Source organism: Orycteropus afer, unplaced genomic scaffold (assembly GCF_000298275.1).
Source record: "Orycteropus afer afer isolate SDZICR_OR568_19922 unplaced genomic scaffold, OryAfe1.0 scaffold00568, whole genome shotgun sequence".
NCBI classification, from domain to species: domain Eukaryota; kingdom Metazoa; phylum Chordata; class Mammalia; order Tubulidentata; family Orycteropodidae; genus Orycteropus; species Orycteropus afer.
Genome location: NW_006922155.1, coordinates 1394420 through 1395276, shown reverse-complemented (window position 1 = coordinate 1395276; position 857 = coordinate 1394420).

Genomic DNA, 857 nt, shown 5'->3' with positions numbered 1-857 from the left:
TCCCCATAGTTACCTCTTCCCTGTGTCCATCCCTCCATGCACTCCTGCCCCCTGAGCTGTCTCCCTGTGCATAAGCAGCCCTTCTTGCTCCCATGATTGTTCTCTCCAAGGAGAGTATCTACTTGAGGTAAATGTTCAACTCATATGCCTGTCTTTTGTTCGGCTGGAAACCACAGGTGTGGGCTCAATTCCAGACCTGAAGGGCAGTTAGGGGCCATAGTCTCTATCAGACCAGCAAACCTGGTCCCTCCCCCTTATTTTTTTCCTCCAAGTGATTTTGAGTTTTGTTCTACATTCTTCTCCCTCTCTGTCAAGGATCTCCTATATAGATCCCCTTTTCAAGTGGATGACAGTGGTAGCCAGGCACCATCTAGTTCTTCTAGTCTCATAGCTGTATAGACTGCAGATCGGATGGTGTACCAGTCACTAGGACTAATTGTTTCCATAACTTTTTGGTTTTCTTCATTCTTCTTTGCTCTGGATGAGGAGAGACCCATCGTTGCAACTAGATGGCAGCTTGCAACAGATTTTCCCAGTGCAATATAACATCTGATTTCTTGACTGCTATTTTCATGGATATTGATTGTGAATCCAAGTAAAATGAAATCCCTGACAAATTCAATCTTTTCTTTAATCATCATAATGTTATTTATTGGTCCAGTTGTGAGGATTTTTGTTTTCTTTATACTGAGGTGTGCTCTGGTTACCTAGTGCCACTCTTACAAGAATACAGCACAAATGGAATGGCCTTAACAAACAGGAGTTTATTCTTACAATTTGGAGGCTTTAAATCTGAGTTCAAGTGCCAGGCTCTAGAGGCTGAGTGAAAACCCCTCAACCTTGGGGTCCAGCTCTGC